At 43.6% G+C, this 12,805-nt stretch overlaps 1 protein-coding gene across 9 annotated transcripts in view; it reads right to left on the reverse strand.

Annotated features, from left to right (window-relative positions):
- The window catches only part of RAPGEF2 (Rap guanine nucleotide exchange factor 2), a 288,204-nt gene that overhangs the window by 98,087 nt on the left and 177,312 nt on the right, over positions 1–12,805 (reverse strand). The gene's annotated exons all lie outside the window — the stretch shown is intronic.

The following is a 12,805-nucleotide window of genomic DNA, read 5'->3' on the forward strand; positions in this document are numbered from 1 at the left end:
ACATCTGGCCTTAGGAGATCTGCCCAACCCAAAACAATCACCGATCCCTCACACTCCCAGAATAACCACTTATTAGCACACCCTCCTCAAAGGCTGGCCGTCATTACAGTGCGGAATGGGAACATACATTGTGAGCTCCCAACATATGCACATTACAAAGGAGAAAGCTTGCCAAGGCTCAGATAAAGGGTAACCATTGCACACACGTTGAGCAACTGATCATCTACAGCATGATCTTTTTTTAAGATGAAGTAACTCATATTTTAGTCCTTACTTGTCGTAAAGGCTAGTTTCACACTTACGTTAAACGGTATCCGTTGCATTGCGTTGTGTGACGGATGCAACGGATGTGTTGCATATAGTGGCACAACAGATGCAACGGATGCTGCAAAACAACGGAATCCGTTTTGATTTTTTTTTTTTTTCTTTTTTTTTTTTTACAGTTTTACCGGCAACAGACTATTGTGAACGATCAGCTGAGCGCTGTCACTTCCCGGCCGCCGGGTGATCAGCTGATCGCTCCCTGCAGCCGGACGCCGGGTGATCAGCTGAGCGCTGTCACTTGCCGACGGCCCGGGCGCTCAGCTGAACGTTCGGCCACCGCGAGCCAAAATAAAGTTTGTAATTTAAAAAAAAAAAAAAAAGAAGAAGAGTATGCGCAGTGAAATCCAGAGGATTCCGCTGCTCAAAACAACGTTACATGCTGCGTTCCTCCCGCTGGGCGGAAGCAACGCAGATCCTTTTGGTACAATCCGTCAACCATACAAGTCTATGGGAAACAGCGGAATCCGTTAACGGATTCCACTGTTTTCCAAAAGGGCGGATTGTAACGGAAGGAAAACAACGCAAGTGTGAAAGTACCCAAAGAGACAAAAGTTGCTCAATGACCAGGAGTGAAGATTGTTCTATCTTCCTGAGAACATCCTTTCAGAAAGATTGCCAGTGGACTGGCGACTATCAGATGAAGACTTTATACATGGTCTAATTTCTAAATGATGACCGCCTGTCTGGTCAGCTCATACAAGAATTTGGTGTTAAATTCTGCCCGATGAACAGTCGTGTTAATTTGTTTTCATCTTACATAACTGTGCATGGCCAAGATTGCCATAATACAATCCCTATTGGTCAAAAGAAGAGAGATCCAGTCATGCGCACTATGAAGCCGGGTGTACTGGCTTCAAACTGAAGTAGTGCGCATAACCGAAACTCCGGGGTCATACGCACTGAGACTAAATCCAGCGTCGGACGCGATGGAGGCGGAGAGGTGAGTGAGATCATCCTCTGACGCTGCGTATTCATTAGCATGTTATCACACCCACAGGGGCGTACGAACATGCTAATAGAGCAGATTAGCCAGGGAAACTAACGCCCAGGGGACTAGTCCCCTCGCTTATTAGCATACGATAAAAGATCTTTAGAAATACTTTTTCTAAAGATCTCTTTATCTATGCGAGTGTATACAGGGATAGGTTAGGCAGAGATTAGCAACATGCACCCAGAACTGCTCGTGGGTCTGGGTGCATATTGCACCTGACAGGTTCCTTTTAAAGGGAACCAAACATCAGGTTTTTCGTGTATAAGGTGCAGTAAGTGCAGTACTGGCATTATCAGGCACAGTGTGTACATACCATTAGTTGGCAGCTCGGGTGTTTAGGCTGTGAAATTCAACTTTATAAAGTTTGAAAATTCATGCACTTTTTGATTGACGTGTGCTCCTCGCTGCTAATGTCCGGGCGGGTTATGCACGTGTATCCCCGCCCCCCGCCGCCTATTCCTCTCTCTCACTGGCCGTATGTAAATTTCTAATCTTCAGTTACACGGCGTCAGTTAGCGCCTGCACATAGCGCTCATCTCCGGCGCCGTGTTTCTGAAGCCCACAGTATTATGGTGCATGAGAGGGCGGTGCATGCGCCCTCGCTTCTTCAGATCTGTTGTGACCGCGGGAGCGCGCGGTGTCACAACAGGACTGGAGCACAGCTGATCTTACCGATTAGCTGCAGCAGACGATATCGTAGGAGACGTCTGCCGCAGCTAATCGGGGTAAGATCAGCTGTTCTCCAGTCCTGTTGTGACACCGCGCGCGCTCCCACAGTCACAACAGATCTGAAGAAGCGAGGGCGCATGCGCCGCCCTCTCATGCACCATAATACTGTGGGCTTCAGAAACATGGCGCCGATTATGAGCGCTATGCGCAGGCGCTAACTGACGCCGTGTAACTGAAGATTAGAAATTTACATACGGCCAGTGAGAGGGAGGAATAGGTGGAGGGGGAGGCGGGGTGGGGATACACTTGCATAACCCGCCCGGACATTAGCAGCGAGGTGCACACGTCAATGAAAAAGTGCATGAATTTTCAAACTTTATAAAGTTGAATTTCACAGCCTAAACACCCGAGCTGCCAACTAATGGTATGTACAGCCTGTGCCTGATAATGCCAGTACTGCACTGGCTGCACTTTATACATGAAAATCCTGATGTTTGGTTGCCTTTAAGAAGGACACATTCCATCATTATTATATTATCTTTAGAGCAGAAATAGAGGTGTTTGGGTCAATTTCACAGTAACAGTGAAGATTTCCCAATGAAAGCCACCGGATAGTAGCATAAAACATTCATCACCCATAGGCTCCTATGTGGAGATGGTAAAGCCGGCTGTGGTATGCCATACAGCGGAGAAAAGGTATACTAATGTACAGCTGACCAAAAGGATATTTTTTTTGCCTCTGTTGGGTAAATGTCGGCCTATGGATACATGTGACCTATATGCCTGGAGCTTTCCAAACGGGCACAGCAGAGGGTAATGGCTTATGTCAATGCCGCATCTGAGGAGTCGTGTTAGCAAGCCTATACAAAGCTGCCACATTTATGTATTTATAGTACATTCATAATTGTAGGCCAAAGCATGCCCGACTATAGGTGCCCAGTACAGCACATGGTCTAAATCTGGATGGAAAATAGAGAAGAAAGCCTTCTCCAAATTATATGATAGCTGTATCCAAATAAGTCAAAAGAAAAAAAAAAAGAAATATATCAGTTTTCTGAACTTTGTTTATATGTGGCCTTCAACATGGGCTCATACGCTTCTACACAAGGTATCTTCTGTCTACATACACTAGCTACACACAGCGTTACCATGTATGATCTGGCTCCTAATCATAGGTAGTAGTGAGCACCAAGCATGTAGAAATTCACAACATAAATTTAGGATTTCATCTTCGTTTATTTTCTGTGTTTTTACAAGTGAGAGACATTCATCCTACATTGATGGGAAAGCTGCATTGGAGGTCTATTGGAGATGGAGAACATAGATGAGAACTTGATAGCTTTAAAAGAATATTCATTGCTCGTCACTCTACAGCCGATCTCAAGATCTTGTACAGATGTGAAGATAATAGGGATAAATTCTCCATCCAACTCTCCAGTCCCATCACAATGACTATTCTAGTCAGGATGGCTCATTGGGTTTTCCAAAAGGATGCCAGATTAAAGGAATGTCAAAATTACATGGAGGAGTTCAAGCATGAAGCAGCCTCAGGATACACTTATCTGACGGAAAAGTAGAAGACCCATCAGCCAAGGAGTGATTACCAAGTAGTGTGCTTGTAACAGCAAGTGTTTATTAAGGGTTTCAAAGGAAAAACACATTTTTAGGAATGTTTTATCTGTATAGAAGACCAAGTGGTCTCCAATTTTCATACTTAAGCCACACTTGAACTGGTTTCACACTGGGTTGGAGAAAAAAAATCAGGAAAGCTCCATTAAATGGATCTATAGACCACCTATTGAATGAGAGAAGCCTCACCCAGCGGTATGCATTTGAGGTTTCTCATGCTGTATGCCAGGAGTCCCAAACCTGTGGCTCGTGGGCCCATGATGTGTGGCTCGCAACTGTCTGCCAGCTTGGTGCTTAAGCACCGGAGCTAGCAAACAGCAATGGGGGAGCAGGTCTCTAGATGACTTATTAATAACCCCACACAGAAAAGCAGATCTAAATGTAATAAGGTAGGAACCCATGGATCTTTGTATACTGCCTCGGTGCATTTTCTGGGGAACAGTTTTGGCTTTCTGGTAATGGGGGCTCTGGGTGCCACTAAGGTGAGGGTGGCAGGAGCCGGATGTGGCTCTCAAGGTCAGAGAGGTTGAGGACACTGCTGTATGCAAAAGAAATGCATCTTGTGATATTTTTTTTAATTTTTTTTCAACAGAGTCCTATCTGTGAAAGAAAAATGTTGCGTCCCAGCGCAATCAACCCTCAGGACATCTGTGTGTATATGTAGTGTGTGTGTGTGTATGTATATATATATACACACACATACATGCATATATCTATCCATCTATATCTATATATATATATATATATATATATATATATATATATATATATATATATATATATATATATATATATATATATATATATATATATATATATATATATATATATATATATATATATATATATATATATATATATATATATATATATATATATATATATCTACACACACATATATATACATACACACACTTACATATATATATATATATATATATATATATATATACACACACACACACACACTTACATGCGTGTATATGTGTGTATATATAAAATATTTATAATTATATATATATATATATATATATATATATATATATATATATATATACACACACATATACATATACACACATACTGCGAAAGGCATCTTCGCGACTGTAGCACACATAGTGCATATTAGGAGAAAAGATAGAAGGTCACAGTGTCTGAAGTCTGTTCCATTAATATTTCCGTGATCCCGAATCCTGCTTTACTCCATGATTGACTATTCTGTGGATGTATGGGTTTTCGCATTTCTTGCTTAGTAGACGCATAGGAGGGGGTACTCACACAATGATGTCTTCCGTCTGTTCAACTTTATGGTTTGCATTTTAACAACAATCAGTGCTCTGGTTAAAGACCATTAATGGGCTGGAAATGCATAGACCATGGGTTTCACTAATCAAGTTTGCTTTTTATGTGATTTTATTGGAGTCAATGAATTGAAGTTGTTACAGACGGCACTGGTGCTGGACCACAACCTTTTTCTTCGTATTTCCAGGCTATTCATTTGGAAATCGGCCAGGAGTATCTGTGCGCCATCTTTTGCGGGATCCTTGTGTGTGTCTCCTGGAGGAGCGCAAGATATTTTCTTACAATTTTCTGCTTAAACGAATACATCCCAGTGTACATATTTAAAAGAAAAAAAAAATCCTTGCAGAGTGAACAGGGCCTTAATGACAAGCTATATCTGGAAGCATAAATCGGCTGACTTACTGATGATCAGAAGAGCTTCTCAACACCAAGTGGCTGAGGCACTGCAATATGGCAACGGTGGGCTTCCATTCCTAGTTCTGGTGTGCGCCAATAAAAGAAATGTAGCTGGAAGAGTCACTTCTGTTTGTGGCCCCGACTGATCATAGTTACTTCTCCACTTTTGTCAAATACCTTTTTAGCAGCTTTAGTATTTGCACTTTTTTCTTTATACAATTTTTGATTCCACCCCCCCCCCCCCCCCAATACTACGGGGGATTGGGGCCCTTTGGTCACAATAGACAGGAACTTGAGCAACACAGATTAATTCTGCTGCAGCCACTATTATTATTTGGGAAGGTCACACCGGGTGCCCCTTAGTTACATAGGGCACGATATTACGGCTGGCAGGGCTGGGACTTCTGTATAAATGTACACCCTCGCACACCCAGGTATATTGTACGGATAACAAGGCCTAAGAATAGCCCTCCACTCACACCGATGACTCTTGGAGCTTGTGCCGTTCCACGCACAGGACTAAATTTAGTGTTATTGAAACAAATGGCTCCTCTAATCACCCCAGTGTGATTTAGCGCACACCTGGTGCCATGCTTGGGACTTCCAGCAGTCCACCCATTACGCCGGACACATCACAGTTCCAGATTAGCAGGGAAAGCTGATTACTGGATCAAAAACATATTTAGCATGATAAATGAGGTCAGGGCTGACCGCAGAGCGAGGCACTCCACGGATCCTGAATATAGCACTTACAGCTAAACGTGTCAATAATTCACACTATCAGACGCTGATCTCCGAGCCTGGTGCACGTAGTAGAAACCAAATGTCACCACGCTTTTTCAGTACAAGACCAGCAAATAAAGATAGTGTTAAAACAGACCGGTCTCGCTCTATACTGGTATAGTATGACCGCTTCTAATGCACAGTACTGAGGGGAAATGACATACCTAGGGCTTATATTTCAAGCATACTGTAAAATCATGCTCGGGCATAAATTCGGGGTAGATCTTACTTTCAGGGGAAACGCAGTTATTACATTGCAGACCACCTGATAAATGGATCGGGTTCACCTGCCAAAGAAGAGGATAAAGGCCCAATTAAGAGGCAAAATGCCATACTATTGGGTTATAAAGCGTAATCCTCAAACATCAGCATCACGCGGGGAGCCAGCGCCTACTGTGCACCCGACATGACGTCTTACTCCACATGGTCAGTGACTTGTCACTTCAGTTTCATAGCCGGGAATACCATTTCAGTCCTGGAAAACACATATCACACTTTTTTGGGTGGAGTGTTTTGCTTTTCACAAAAGTTGGAAAGTGAAAGCAGCTCGGACAGGGCACAAAGCTCGCTATTCAGAAAGAGGGAGTTGAGGAAAAAAAAAAAAAAAAAGGAGTATAGAAGCTGAAAGTTATAAGAACTAAAATAGAAATGAGTGGAAAATTCCACCCGCCGCCCCACTCCATGTTGTCCATATAGATCCCTCCATAGTACGGAGGCCATGCATATAACCGTTCCAGAACTATTTCAGTGATTTGCCCAAGAGACAACATTACTGGTCACTAGCGGTGTTGTACTCATACGGCTAAACTTACAAAATGCTGTGGGGGTGGGTTTCTGTGTGTGGGGGCTGCTTACAATGAAACAAAGCAGGTATTTGTGAGCCGAAGTAAATCCTATTCCGCAGACGAGCTATTCTCATGCGATCTATAATTACCCTTGACTGAACTGCCTAGGTGACGTCAACTCTCATTTCCAACGCTTTAAAAGATTTGGGTCTTGATTTTCACAGACAGGATTGTGGAGCTATAATACTATTTAAAAATGCATGAGTTTAGTTTTTTTAGTGCAGCGCCTTCTCCTTGACCTCATTCTGACAAAGCGATGGCACATCCCTCATCATTACATACTTTGAACTTTTCAGATGTTTACTCAAATAGAGCTCCTGGTTCTACAGAACTTGGAGAGTTCACCATTAAATAAAAGTACTACGGTAATTGGGTTCCACAGGGCTCTTCAAAATAGCCTCAATGTAGGTGTTCCATTATCACCAGCTGGGAGCCGCATGGACCCCATGGCAGTGCCAAACATTTCGTGGTAAAGGAAGGCTGTGCTGTACCATATCAATCAGCTCAGAAGGAGCAGTAAGCATAGAGTAATCACCCACCTAAGATAAAAAGAGGGAAAACCTTATTGACATATTATATATATAATATATATATATATATATATATATATATATATATATATATATATATATATATATATATATATTCTGGCTGTTAATTTTCTGCGGTAATCTGGAGATATTTCACCCCATGCTTCCCCCCCTCCCACAAGTTGGAGTGGCTTGATGGGCACATTTTGCGAACCATACGGTCAAGCTGCTCCCACAACAGCTCAATAGGGTTGAGATCCAGTGACTGGGCTGGCCACTCCATTACAGATCGGGAACAGGAAGGCAGCTGGTATTCTACATAGTTCATGCATAATTTGGAGGTGCGCTTTGGGTCATTGTCCTGTTGTAGGATTAAATTGGCTCCAATCAAGCGCTGTCCACAGGGTATGGCATGGCGTTGCAAAATGGAGTAATAGCCTTCCTTAAGGTACCGTCACACTAAGCAACATCACTAGCAACATCGCTGCTGACGCACAACTTGCTAGCGATGTTGCTGTGTGTGACATCCAGCAACAACCTGGCCCCTGCTGTGAGGTCGCTGGTTGTTGCTGAATGTCCTGGGCCATTTTTTAGTTGTTGCTCTCCCGCTGTGAAGCACAGATCGCTGTGTGTGACAGCGACAGAGCAACAACTGAATGTGCAGGGAGCCGGCTTCTGCGGACGCTGGTAACCACGGTAAACCAAGAAGCCCTTTCCTTGGTTACCCGATATTTACCTTTGTTACCAGCGTCCGCCGCTCTGAACTGTCAGTGCCGGCTCCTGCTCTGTGCACATGTAGCTGCAGTACACATTGGGTAATTAACCCGATGTGTACTGTGGCTATGTGTGCAGTGAACAGGGAGCCGACACTGGCAGTGTGAGAGCAGCGGACGCTGGTAACGAAGGTAAATATCGGGTAACCACGGAAAGGGCTTCTTGGTTACCCGATGTTTACCGTGGTTACCAGCGTCCGCAGAAGCCAGCTCCTGCTGCCTGCACACGTAGCAGAGTACACATCGGGTAATTAACCGCTGGTAACCAAGGTAAATATCGGGTTGGTTACCCGATATTTACCTTAGTTACCAACTGCAGCATGCTTCCACGTGTAGCGACGCTCCAGCGATCCCTGCCAGGTCAGGTTGCTGGTGGGATCGCTGGAGCGTCGCTTAGTGTGACATCTCACCAGCGACCTAGCAACTTACCAGCGATCCCTATCAGGTTGTATCGTTGTTGGGATCGCTGGTAAGTTGTTTAGTGTGACTGGGCCTTTAGGCTAGGTTCACACTTCTGTTAAATTGTATCAGTCACAATCCGCTGCTCTGGTAAACAACGGAATCAGTTTGGCGGATTCCGTTGTTCCCATAAACTTGTATGAGCGGCGGATTGTGACTGATGATGCTGCGTTGCACCCTCCGCCCGACTGATCAGTCGTGGAACGACTGACCGCGGGGCGGAAGGAACGCAGCCTGTAACGTTTTTTTGAGCAGCGCAATCTGTAGGATTTTGCTGCGCATGCTCTCTCTGGCTCCCTGCACACGTAATCAGGATACACATCAGGTTACTAAGTAATGCACTTTGGTTAGTTACCCAATATTTACACTGGTTACTTGTGCAGGGAGCCAGTGCTAAGCGGTGTACGCTGGTAACCAAGGTAAATATCGGGTAACCAAGCAAAAACACACACACACACACACGTCCCCAGCCCTGCAATCCCTGCGGCACCGACGTCCTCAGCGCCACGGCCCTGCTCGGCTCTGCCCCCCCCTCGCACTCCGCCCCCACACACAACGGAGTCTGACAATGAATTCTGTTCTTTGTCATCTGTTGTACAACGCATTAGTCACATGCGTCAAGCAACGCATGTGACTGATGCAAAACAACGGAAATGTGAACCTAGCCTTATTCAAAATCCCTTTTACATCGTACAAATCTGCCACTTTACCAACACCAAAGCAACCCCAGACCATCACATTACCTCCACCATGCTTGACAGATGGTGTCAGGGACTCTTCCAGCATCTTTTCAGTAGTTCTGCGTCTCACAAATGTTCTTCTGTATGATCCAAACACCTCAAACTTCGATTTGTCTGTCCATGACACTTTTTTCCAATTTTCCTCTGTCCAATGTCTGTTCTTTTGCCTATATTAATCTTTTCCTTTATTAGCCAGTCTCAGATATGGCTTTTTCTTTGCCACTCCGCCCTGAAGGCCAGCATCCCAGAGTCGCCTCTTCACTGTAGACGTTGACACTGGCATTTTGCGGGTACTATTTAATGAAGTTGCCAGTTGAGGACCTGTGAGGCATTGATTTCTCAAACTAGAGACTCTAATGTACTTGTCTTGTTGCTCAGTTCTGCAGCGGGGCCTCCCACTTCTCTTTCTACTCTGGTTAGAGCCTGTTTGTGCTCTCCTCTGAAGGGAGTAGTACACACCGTTGCACGAAATCTTCAGTTTCTTGGCAATTTCTAGCATGGAATATCCTTCATTTCTAAGAACAAGAATAGACTGTCGAGTTTCACATGGAAGTTCTCTTTTTCTGGCTATTTTGAGCGTTTAATGGAACCAACAAATGTAATGCTCCAGATTCTCAACTAGCTCAAAGGCAGGTCAATTTTATAGCTTCTCGAATCAGCAAAACGGTTTTCAGCTGTGCTAACATACTTGCACAAGGGTTTTCAAGGGATTTCTAAACATCCATTAGCCTTCTAACAGTTAGCAAACACAATGTACCATTAGAACACTGGAGTGGTGGTTGTTAGAAATGGGCCTCTATACACCTATGAAGATGTTGCATTCAAAATCAGACGTTTGCAGCTAGAATAGTCATTTACCACATTAACACTGTATAGAGGGGATTTCTGTTTAATTTAATGTTAGCTTCACTGAAAAAAAAATTGCTTTCCTTTCAAAAATAAGGAGATATCTAAGTGACCCTAAATTTTGAACTGTAGTGTAATATACACATATATACACACACAATACATAAGTGTGTCATATTATATATAATATATAATATATATATTATATATAATATATATATATTATATATAATGTGTATATATATATATATATATATATATATATATATATATATATATATATATATATATATATATATATATATATAATCAGCTGATAATGAAATCTCATAACATCCTCTTACTTACAGATCAGATTCCGGCTAACCAACCAGACTCTCCTGTACCCTCCCTAAACATGTAGGCTGAATTCCGACCATTACCCATGCGCTTGGCATGGGGAGAGGGGAGTAAGCCATTACCAGACACCCCTGAACATGGCTCATCTCCCCTAACAGCAATAGTATGAGGCATGCTGATAACCAACTAAACAAAACGTCCCCTCCCCCCCTGCCATCGACCCCGTAACCCCCCTGCCCCCTCTGCCATGGAGCCCCGTCACCCCTCCCCTTCAGCTACAATCGACCCCCGTCACCCTCCAAATATCTGCCACCAGTGGACATTCAGGAGCTCCCCATGAATATGAGATGGTCGCTAAGGCTGGTTTCACACTACGTCTTTTTAACATCCGTTGAAAACGTTTTTTTAACGGAAGTACGGATCCTGCTTTTACAGCAAATAACGTATGCAAACGCATATGTTATTTTGCAGGATCCTGCACTGGAGTCATGTGATCGTGAGTGAGGGGAACTAGACTGGGAGGAGGCTTCTGACAGCTGCAGACGCTGGTAACCAAGGTAAACATCGGCCTTGGATACCCGATATTTATCTTGGTTACGAGTGTGTGCAGCTGGTGGGAGGAGAGAGAGAGAGAGAGAGAGAGAGAGAGAGAGAGAGAGAGAGAGAGACTGACTGGGCATGCTCAGTCCAAAAGCAGGATCCTGTCTATCAGCATGCAGCGTTCACCTGCGTTTGCGTGCGTTATAGTCAGGATCCAGCAATTTGCAGTATTTGGACGGAGCTCAAAAACGCTACATGTTGCGTTTTTGAAACATGTTAAAATAACGCAAAAGGACGGATCCTGCGTCTAACGGACGCAAACGCACGCAAACGCAGGTGGACGCGAGTCCATTGAAAATGCATTGACATGAAAACGGATTTGCACAGGATCCGTACTTCCGTTAAAAAAACGTTTTCAACGGATGTTAAAAAGACGTAGTGTGAAACCAGCCTAAGTCCTGCAGAAAGTGCCTGGGTTGATGAGGATGCCGATATGGTGTCTTGTCAGACATTTCTCAGGTTTTGTGCAGGCGCCCTATAATACATAATAGGACGGCTATATGATACCTGCGGCTTATGCGCGAGACTTGGCAAGCAGCCAGCACAGTTGCCCCCAATGTTACATAGTTACATAGGTTGAAAAAGACCTAGGTCCATCTAGTTCAACCTTCCTCCACCAGTTCTACATTTGGTCACTAAGTCATTTATAACCAACAATGTTGTGTGTACTGAGGAAATCATCCAGCCCTTTTTTAAAAGCTGTTATAGTATCTGCCATTGCTACCTCTTGTGGTAGTGTATTCCACAGTCTGACTGCTCTAACTGTAAAGAACCCTTTCCTATTTAGCTGCCAGAATCGCTTTTCTTCCACTCGCAGTGAATGCCCCCTGGTCCTTAGTATTGTCTTTGGAAGAAATAAGTCATGTGCCAGTCCTTTATATTGACCACACATGTATTTATACATAAAAAAGACGTCTCAGAGGAGATCTCATTTATAAGCTAAACATATCTAACTTTTTCAACCTCTCATCATATGTGAGGCCTTCCATTCCTTGTAGTAGTCTAGTTGCCCGCCTTTGAACTGCCTCTAACTTCTGAATGTCCTTTTTAAAATGTGGAGCCCAAAACTGGATCCCGTATTCCAGATGTGGCCTTACAAGTGATTTATAGAGGGGTAACAATACGTTGTGATCACGGGATCTAATCTCTCTTTTTATACACCCTAAAATCTTGTTTGCTTTAGCAGCTGCTGCTTGACATTGAGTGCTGCTGCTCAGCTTATTTGTAATGAGAATACCCAAGTCCTTCTCCTGTTCTGTAGTCCCGAGTTTACTTCCATTTAATGTATACGCAGCTATAGGATTACTCCGTCCTAGGTGCATTACTTTACATTTATCAACATTAAATCTCATTTGCCAAGTATCTGCCCATTCTGACATCTTATCCAGATCTTTTTGTAATGTGAAGGTGAGAGACACTGAACAGCCCCTTTAAGAATACCACGAGAAAACCTAATGCCAGGTTTCCCCAGTAGGGATCCTTGAATGCTGGTTTTCAGCAGATACTGTATAACAAATGGCCTTCAGCCGATCCTCGGCAGGGGAACAGACAAGTAGTGCACCGATTCTAATCAGAAAAT

This window comes from Anomaloglossus baeobatrachus, chromosome 1 (genome assembly GCF_048569485.1).
Source record: "Anomaloglossus baeobatrachus isolate aAnoBae1 chromosome 1, aAnoBae1.hap1, whole genome shotgun sequence".
Classification (NCBI taxonomy): domain Eukaryota; kingdom Metazoa; phylum Chordata; class Amphibia; order Anura; family Aromobatidae; genus Anomaloglossus; species Anomaloglossus baeobatrachus.